This window comes from Dermacentor silvarum, chromosome 8, assembly GCF_013339745.2.
Source record: "Dermacentor silvarum isolate Dsil-2018 chromosome 8, BIME_Dsil_1.4, whole genome shotgun sequence".
NCBI classification, from domain to species: Eukaryota; Metazoa; Arthropoda; class Arachnida; order Ixodida; family Ixodidae; genus Dermacentor; species Dermacentor silvarum.
Window position 1 is genome coordinate 170550513 of NC_051161.1, and position 9659 is coordinate 170560171.

Genomic DNA, 9659 nt, shown 5'->3' on the forward strand with positions numbered 1-9659 from the left:
AGGTAGGCCAGCTAACCTACCGTCATTGTCCACACTGTTTAGCTTGGGCTGAACAGAACAATTGTTTAAGCATAATTTGCATGCAGGCGATTCAAGCTACAGCATTCAGCAAGACAACAAACATGTACTTGCAGAATTTACAATAAGGTATCACATTTTCCCTCTATAAAAGTTTGACATCTGCATACAACGCTTTTGAACAATATATGCACTTTACAAAGTCACTCAAAAAACAAATAAATGCCTTAACATAAAACCTGGTGGGACAGCTGAAGTTGATGGATAAAGGAATTAATTTTGTGGGCCATTATGAACATTATTCACCCACGAGAAAACTTGTGTAGCAATTCTTCCAGTACTGCGAGCCGCAGGCACCCAAGCTCAGACACCCTGCCTGGGTCAGCAGAGTAACCATGATCCTGTAAAATTGCTTCTGTGAGTGGTTCACTGGCTGCAGGGCTTCTCTGAGGGGCAGTGAGGTTAATTACATCGATGGAGTATGGTTTTTTCAGAGGAGCGTACAAAGAGAATTTCGATGTGTTCCAATAGAAAGCAATTTCCGCCATCAATGTCCTTGACCTCATTACGAACTATCAGATGCTTCAATGCTGCTGCAAACTGCTTTGCTGTTGGGTTGTCATTGCAGCCCCCAAATGATTTTATTGCAGCAAAAAAGTAACTCAAGGTGGTCCTGACTGAGCTTGGAAGTCGGAAGATATGCCAATAGGCCATTTTCTATAACCAAGTGGTTGTATGGACGGTTGTCTAAGCACACCACAAAGCAAATGAAGCCTGTCTTTTCGTTGGTCCCTGTCATTAGTTTACCAGCTGCAGACTCCCTAAGCAAGCAAAAGTAGGCCATAAGTTCTTTGACATACGCAGTGACAGGAGCCACATTTTCAGGACACAGCGGTCCTTTCTATTCTTCTTAACTTGGATGTCTTGAATTTAAAATGTCAAATGCATTGTTGACATGTCTGATAAACTCTTCTGTTGGCAAGGAATTTGAAAATTTTGATTTTTTTTAGCTCTGCAGTCACCAAGAGCATCTGCTACCGATTGACTAAACGTTTGAGCCAACAATGAGACTTTCATGGGCTGGCTTTTTCAGGTAATATGTGCTTGTCTAAGTTTGTTTGCCAAATGTACTGGATTTCATGCAGCTCATCAATGTGTTTCAACAATATGAACTGTTTGTTCGTATCACAATAGCCTTTTTATCAAACAGGGTGTGCCGCAGTAGCTTCAATATGTGACAGAGATCCAACATGGCAAAGAAAAGCTTTTTTTTGTCACTGGATGTGGAAAAGAAGCATCCAGCTCAGTCAGGTCCATCTTGCAGCCAAGGCTGTGCAGCAATGACAAATTCGCTGCAGCGCCATCGCAGGTCAAACTCACAATGTGTGCACCTTTTTCGTGAGTGAAGCTAGCAGCTTGCAGCAACAAATTGCACCTCTGCTCACCACCAAGGCCATGCACTAGAAAGTAGCCAATCGGCAGCTTCCATCTGCCATTGACTGCAACAAGCATTAAAACAAATGCATCTTAGGCAACTGGAAAGCTGTCATCATTGACATCAATGCCCATGTCAACATATCCATGGAAGCTTTTCCCATCCCACACTACTTCTTTGAATGGCCATCTCATCCACAACCAGATTGCATAATGTGGAGAGCCGTGCTTTACCTTGATAGCCAATGCAGTCATTGCCTCTCTTGAAAAGTCAGCAGCCCTATCAATGGATTGATATCATTTACACAGTGTCTTTGGATGCGGGAGGCATGTGTTGAAAACAGCTCGTACATATCTGTATGCTCTAGGGGAATAAAAATTCAAAGTCAGTGCAAATGGCCTGAGCTCTGCGAGTAAGCGGGTGACATTGCTGGCACCAGACTTATGTGGCAGTTGACGCATGAGCAAGTCTTTTTTTTCCCCACCAAGACTCTGCAATATGGCGACATCCTCATTTCCTAGAATGCGATTGTCAGATAAATCTTCTATGACATTTTCGAGATGAGCAACCTTTTGAAAAAGCTGTTGATGGGATTGCCGTAGAGTCTTCATCTTCTTCTTGGTCGCAGTTTGTAATTGTGTAATGCCACACTTCATGCCTCAGAAAGGCCTTTTCAGGTGCGTCTTCTGCTGGCTGTGGCTGCAAAATATCACGCGCTGTAAGCAGGTGCATGAGCGACCAACATGACACAAAGCACGTACGCAGAACAAATTAATTGTTGTGGCATACACTCTTGTACAAGCTATCAAGAATATAATGCTTAATTTTAGGTCATTACATTGCTCACGACGGTTTCCGCTTACACTTTTGTGAACATAAAAACTGTGGGGGCATAAAACTGCCATCCACAAGAGGTTGCTAGTGCCACTTAATTTTGTTTGTTTATTTATTTGCTAAATACTGCAGGCCCATCTGGGCCCAGGCAGAAAAGGTAGAAGTACAAAACAACTAACACAGAAGAGGCCAATGTAGCATAGTTCAATTAGAGATGTTTTAAAGAAGCCTTTTAGTTTGAGTGGGCAAAATATACTGAGCTCATATATCACGGCTCATTGTGACCGATCGAACATATAAAGAGCATAGAAAATTGTGAAAAACCTGTTGGTCTTCTAGTTATTGTGTCATTTGAATGGAAAAGAGAAAGTGAAAAAGGATTATTGGTCGCTAATTGGTGTTTAATGCAAACCCTCAGGAAACTCATACCGCTGCGGACAAATATGAATGTTTCAGTATTTAATTAGATGGTTACCATGATCATAAATGTTAGTGTCCATGTGCAGTTCACTGAGTGACATTTATTATGCTTCAGCTATTAAACAGTTGCCACGAAAATATATGCTACTTCACTTGCAGTTACCTAAGGAAACACGTATGTAAAAATTGTAGTGGTCGAGTATTATCCTCACCATAGTATGCCTTGCTGTTCGAGGTGTCGCTGGGTTGTGTGTAGGCAGTGCTGCAGAAGCTTCACCCTTGAGCATCCTGGAGGGCCTTGGACTGGCAGACTGGACAAAATACACCAAGTGCAATGAGGAGGGACTGCTTACTGCAACATAACTTGAAATTGCTGACCGTGCAAACGAAACACCAGATGCACAGTTGAAACTAAAACCTGGGACTAATAGCGACACCATTGGCTTCATTTAAAATTTAAGCAGAATAATGACCAGCAAGCAGGACATTGTTAGGGAGATCAGTGGCTGTGGCTATATACTGTATTTTTTATCTACTGTCCCAAAAAATGTTGATAAAGCTTACCAGCACAGTTGGCATGTTATAAATTTTATTACTGTTGTAAATGTTGGAACCTAGCAAGGGTGTTATGTGTGTAATGAGCGGACATGGCTGAAGTATAATTCAGAGAAGGAGTGTGTTTTCCTTATTCCAACTTTACTGAAAAAAAAAGTGGTTTTTCATCTAACATAACACTGCTTTGCTGCAGTTTGTTTTATTTTCCATATCTTGTACTTATCCTAGATTGACTAAAATGAGATTATGATGTAGCATATATGGCTTTCATTCATTAGCACTTGCTTTTGCCAGTGTTAACAATGAAATTTGAACGCAGTATGCTTGTCACCTGTGTCAAAAAAGGGCTGTAATGTAGCCAATGATAGGTTGAATAGTTCTATCTTTCTCTTCATTCTGAGCATTACTAATTATTTATTTTTTATTTATTTATTGATACTGCGATCTTATACAAGACCTTAGCAGGGTGGGCATACAATATACAAGTAAAGGTCCGTTGGAAACATCCAACGTAATTCCAAAAGTAATCATTAATCCATTCATAAATAAATCATAAGTCAAGATCCAGGAAAAGAAATGCAACAACATAAGACACAATTGCAACACAATGATATAATGTAGTATAAACGATGTTAAGAAATTACAGATAGCTTTCAAACATTTGCAGTGATGTTTGTGATACTGCATCATTATTAAGATTATTCCAATCTGTAATCGTTCTGGGGAAATAAGAATACTTATAGGAGTTAATTCTAGCGTTTAATGGTGTCACTGTAAAATCGTGCCGTTGTCTTGTGTTATGTCCAGAGGAGTACGATATAATGTTGGATGTGTTAAGATTGTATTTACCTTGGAGTAATTGAAAAAAGAATTTTAAACGGCAGATACGGTTTCTATGAGAGACTGGAAGCAAACCACTTTGATTAAGTAGATGAGTGATAGATGAACGGCCAAATGAATTATAAGTAAACCGTACTGCTTTCTTTTGAACTCTCTCCAATTTAGCAGTGTTAGTTTTAGTGAAGGGATCCCAGATTATAATGGCATATTCTAACATGGGACGAATAATGGTATTATATGCGAGAAAACGTACACTGGGGGGCGTGAGCTTCAAAGCACGTCGAAGGAAAAAGAGTTTGCGGAGGGCGTTAGCGGTGACGTTATCCACATGTTCGGTCCAGGAGAGGTTTTTACAGATCCGAAGCCCTAGGTACTTGTAGCTGTTCACTTCTGAAAGATCATTATTATTAGCAGTATAGTTAAATAGGAGAGGCTTCCGTTTCTGTGTTATGCGCATGAACACTGTTTTATCATAATTAACACACATTTGCCATTTGTCACACCAAGATAATACTTTTGCAAAATCACTGTTTAACCTGACTTGATCCTCAGCAGTATTAATCTTTTCATACAGCACACAATCGTCTGCGTACAATCTGATAGAAACAGAGATATTAGAGACAATGTCATTTATAAAAGTCAAGAAAAGAAGCGGCCCAAGAACAGATCCCTGGGGAACGCCAGAATCAACAGAAACTGTAGGGGAAGACGAATTATTTAATACCACAAACTGGCGACGGCTCTTGAGGTAAGCTGAAATCCATTTGAGTAGCTTGTCGTTTTTTATTACACTACCTAGTTTATGAAGAAGTTTATTATGCGAAACTTTGTCGAATGCCTTTTTAAAATCCATAAATATAGCGTCAGTCTGTTTTCCTTCGTTTATTGCCGCCGCAAAATCATGTATGGTTGACTAGTTGAGTATTAGTAGAATATCCTCGTCTAAAACCATGCTGTGCATTGGTTAGAAAGTTATTTTGCTCAAGAAAGTCGGCTATATGTTTATGAATAATATGTTCTAAGATTTTGCATGCTGTTGAGGTTAATGATATCGGACGGTAATTTTGAATAGATGTTCTGTCTCCAGTTTTATGAATTGGCTTGATTCTGGCCGTTCTCCAGTCATCCGGTAATGAGCCCTCACTTAGCGACCTGCTGAACAGGATGCATAAGTATTTTGAACACCACTCTGAATACCGTTTCAGGAAAGCATTGGGAATATCATCTGGCCCAGGAGATTTTTTAACATCGATGTTCAACAATAAATTAAGAACACCGGCCTCGGAAATCATAACATCAGTAATTGAAGGTAAATTCGTGGCGTAGTTAGGAAGGAAGCCGTCGTCCTGCGTAAATACTGATTTGAAATAATCATTAAAAGCCGCGCACACCAGAGCATCATCACGCTCACTCCTGCCATCTACTGTAAATGTATCGTTAGATCGTTGTTTTGGCATTATTTGCCTCCAGAATTTCTCTGGGGATGTTTTAATGAAGGAGGGCAACTCGGTAGAATAATACCTTTCTTTGTCCCGGGCAATCTGCTGCTTTAATTTTTCTGATTGATCATCAATGCTTGTCCGAGAACAGCTTCCTACTCTTAATTTCTTTTTCATTCTTTTTAGTTTGCGTTGTGAGCGTAACGTCTCTCGTGTGATCCACGGGTTACATCTTGGAGTCTTTTTAGCAATTTTGGGGACAAAGCGTTCAATGCACTGAAAAACAATGTTTTTGAAAAAGTGCCAGAGGCTATTCACATCGCCATTAAAATTTCTGAAGCTGTCATAATGAAGGTCTAGCATATCAATAATTGATTCATCGTGAGCGCGAGAGAAGTTAGGAAAAAAAGGGTAGTATCTTCGTGGCTAAAGTTCGCATTATTCAAGGTCAGAATGACAGCTTGGTGATCAGAAATCCCAGTCGTTACATCGCATTCCACTCTTTCTTTAATAGTACCATTCAAGAAAAATAAATGAACAGTAGAACCTGAGCCATTATGAACTCTAGTAAAGTCTTTAACCACTTGTAACAGGTCAAATGCAAGGGAAATATCAAGCATAGTTTGTTCAATAGTGTTAGTGGAATACGAGAAAGTAGTCCAATCTATGTTTGGCAGATTAAAATCGCCAGTCAAAATGAGCCTATCATTTGATTTAACATGGTGTTGTAGATATTCTTTCAGGTTAATTAGGACCTCAACGGAAGAGTTAGGAGGCCTGTAAACGACTCCGAGAATATACCGAACATTATTTTTGTAGAATTTACAAAATAAGCCCTCTACACCATCAATATCAGGCATTTTGAAGATCTGCAATGAAGATTTGAATAATATGGCCACTCCACCGCCCCTCCCATCCCGGTCTTTACGAAACACTCGGTAATCTTGTGGAACAAATTCACTATCAAATATGTGTCAACTTCTACAGTTGACATTTAATAGTGTGAACATTTGCTTTCTAACTGTGCTCGGTCATTCTTTCTTTTTAGTAATACGATAGCGCTCTTCCTTCTCCTCGTTCCACCCGAACATAGCACCATCAACAAATAGTTTGTCAAATACCAGTTTGACTTTAGCACCGTTAGCCTTCTCCTCTGAACAGCTTTGCCATAGCTTTTTTCTAATCTCCCGAATTCGGCTGGAAAAGTCTTCAGTCACAGAAAAATTGGTTCCTTTCAGCTTTGAGCATGCCTGTAGGACTGTAACTTTATCTCTGTAGTCCTAAAATTTCATAATTACAGGGCGGCACTGTCCGTCGTTCGTTTTTCCCAGTCTGTGACACCTTTCCACACTATTAATTTCGACTTTCAGTTTTTCTTCAAAGAGTTCTTTCTTTACCATATTCTGAAGACTAACAGGTGTCTCTTTGTCCTTCGCCTCCAAACCGTAAACAAGTAAGTTATTTCTCCGGCTTCTGTTTTCCAAGTCATTAATCTTTTTGAGCATGTATGACTTGTCTTTTTCAAGTTGAGTCACAGCTGTTTTTAGATTACTGAGCTCTTTGTTTAATGTTGCAAAGCATGATATCTTGCCTTCCAGCTTAGTTATGCGCTCACTTAAACCGCCAATTTTATCCTCAAGAGCACTCTGCTGTGTAAGTAAAGTGCTAATTGAGGCAGTCATATTGGCCTTTAGATCTTTTAAATCTGTCGAAAACATCTTACAGAAAGCTGTATGACAGTCTCATATGCATTTTTGAAACTTAAATAATTACTTTAAAGGTGAAATCCAAAATATATATTAAAGGGAAACACCAGATTTTTGCAAAGCAGATCAGAACATGAATCAACCAAGGCACACATGTGAGAAAATGTCATAAGCAAGCTCTGTGATCATTACGACAATCAAACATGCCAGCTAGGACATGTTGGATTTCGGAAGGCTCATCAGCGATGTCTGAATCAGTCAAGGACGCGCTAGCATATGTAGCAGTACCCTCTGCTAGCATATCAATCAGACAATCCCTCAGAGATGTCTATATCCATTGTGGCTTGAGTGAGACCTGCCTGAATATAAGAAAAGCATATTTCACTTCAGGAATGGTGGGGGACATCTACCACAGTCATGAAAAAGGTATGATCAAACTGGAAACATGCATTATGGCTGCATACAGCTGTGCACCAACTTACTGGCTCAACTTTTGATGCTGTTATGTTCCCGTGGATGTAGCTGCTTCACTTTAAGGTTGACTCATTGCTGTGGCATCGTCCTTTGCAAGCGTCTGCAGTTAAAGAATAACCCACCAGATATTTTTAAGGTCCAACAATAACATTTGCTGTGGAATGCATTTACACAACCTTTGCAGAGTCATGCAAAAGACCTCGCATGATCTGTGCATGCTTTCCCTACACACCGCATCCCCTTGTGTAGAAAACTATCTTTGATCTAAGTGTGCTTGTAAAATACACATACGGCTAATTGAATCTCGGGGGAAATGGAGCTGTAGTAACTTTGCAGAGCATGTTTCACACAAAAAAGTTATCGCAGTTTCACCTGAAAGGCGAAGCATCAATTGCGATAGCAAATTTGTAGAGAGCTATACGGAGTAATGATAGTAGCTTTATCCGCTGTATAAACTTGGACATGCAGCAGCACCGGCCACGCGCAGAACTTGTCGACGCCGTCGGCGTTTTGTCCGCGTTCGCACAAAATGCGTGCGGCGTTGGTGACTGTTGCCGGAGCCTGTGATATAAACAGGCACTTGTTGCCGCAGCTAAACGTCACCTCCCTTCCCTTCCCCTCCCCCCCACGTCCTTTCGCGCGTCGGAAGAAGGCGCGTTTGCTCTACATATATGGTGATTGTAAAGGAGGAAAGAGACGCCTACTTCTGCAGCCCTTAAGGGAGCACGGCGCAGAACGCGCGTTTGTTCTCCGCCGTGGGTTCATTCCCCGTGAAAGCGCGCGTCCCTCGCGCCCTTTCACTCGCACATACAGCGTTCGGCGCGCGGCGACGATTTCATCTCCATTGACGTCATACGGAACCTCACGGCGACGGCGACGACGACGGCGACGGCAGAAATCTGCTTTGGAGTGTCCTATAATTACTATCGCAATAAAATATCAAAGATATAGCTGTAGCACATACATAATGTAATGTAATGCCCCCTGTGTAATGCCTCCAGGCCTTCAGGGTACTACTAATAAATGAATGAAAATGATGTTCACTCCTGTAATTTAAAGTAAAACTGTGTTATTTCATCTCAACTGCTATTTACCTGTTGTTTACAATATGTCAACCAACATCATATCTTCTGAAAAAAAAGAAAATGATATTTAGCCTGGTGGTGGTGGTGGTGGTGGTGGTGGATTGTAGCAACAGGCGGGTTGAGCCTGGCGATCAAGGCCGGCAATTGCTCCGCCTGAGCGTCTCTTACAATATCGCTGAATGGTTTCACCATATGTCCATCAAACCAGTCTCTCTTAAGAATTCCATAAGGAGACGTGAAGTTTCTGTGCGGGCTATAACTTATCCCTCGGGAAATACAAGGTGTTGCAGGCACGCATGCGGAAGGTCCTTTTTTTTGTAGATTCTCCAGGAGAGCGTCCCTTTCAACTTGGAATTGCTGGCATGACCACAGAAAGTGTTCAATATCTCCTGTCTCGTCACATGCCGTACAGTTCGGAGAATTGATTCGTCCCGTCTTAAATAACCAGGCCGGTGTACTAGCAGATCCTGTCCTGATTCGATATAAAAGTGATGCTTCCTCTCGATGAAATCTCTTGGTTACGCAGGGCATATGTGGTGGAACCCAAAGCGACCCAAAGTGATTTCGAATGTCCGATTTTTTCACTTGATTACTCTTTGGAGCCTTGATTTTGGGAGGATGATAGAGCGCTGCGTATGCAAGCGCATCAGCTTTTTCGTTGCCAGTAATACCAATGTGGGAGGGAATCCACTGAAACTTTACCGTGAAGCCTTTGTTCTTGAGTTCTTTCACAAGGGCTAGTGATTTGCGTGGGAACTTGGTGGATGGCAGAGCACGGTATAGTTGTTGTAACGCGGCCTTTGAGTCCGTAAGGACAACCACCTTCTGCGAAGGCAGAGACTTTAGTTTGCGC